General features: G+C 46.0%; 1 non-coding gene across 1 annotated transcript; it reads left to right on the forward strand.

Moving 5' to 3' along the window:
- Positions 1-227: 227 nt before the first annotated feature.
- LOC127693115 (U7 small nuclear RNA) lies at positions 228-286 on the forward strand. The gene has a single exon (XR_007979592.1). It is a non-coding gene; the product is annotated as a U7 small nuclear RNA (small nuclear RNA).
- The last annotated feature ends 207 nt before the right edge of the window (positions 287-493 follow it).

Here is a 493-nt window from a genome sequence, read left to right on the forward strand (position 1 = left end):
GTTGAAGGCCGAGCTGACATATTTGCTGTACAAAGGTGAGGACTGGAGTCCAGAACCTCAGGATTCATGTCAAATAAAGAAAAATCTCAGATGGGTCTGGTAGCCTGCTTGGAATCCTAGCTCTCGAGGCTGGGACAGACTATCCTGAAAGCAAGCTGGCCAGGCAGGCTAACTTCAGAAACAGCAAGCCCCAGGTTCAACCAGAGCCACTGACTACCAACTCGGGGTGAAGTTAGCCCTTCAAGAGTTTTTCTAACAGGATTTCTGATTTGGTCAGAAATCCCAAGAATTACTTAGAGAGCCAAGGCCGCTCTTTTAGAATTTTCCTGTCTGGCTTTCTGATTTTGATCGGCAAACCATCCAGATAGCACTTAGAATTTTTTTACTTGCAGAGAGAGCTGTCTCAACCACAAGAGTTTTTAGACTAGCAAGCAAGAGGTGTCTAGAGCAGAACACACACACACACACACACACACACACACACACACACAGA

This window comes from Apodemus sylvaticus, chromosome 9, assembly GCF_947179515.1.
Source record: "Apodemus sylvaticus chromosome 9, mApoSyl1.1, whole genome shotgun sequence".
Lineage (NCBI taxonomy): Eukaryota > Metazoa > Chordata > Mammalia > Rodentia > Muridae > Apodemus > Apodemus sylvaticus.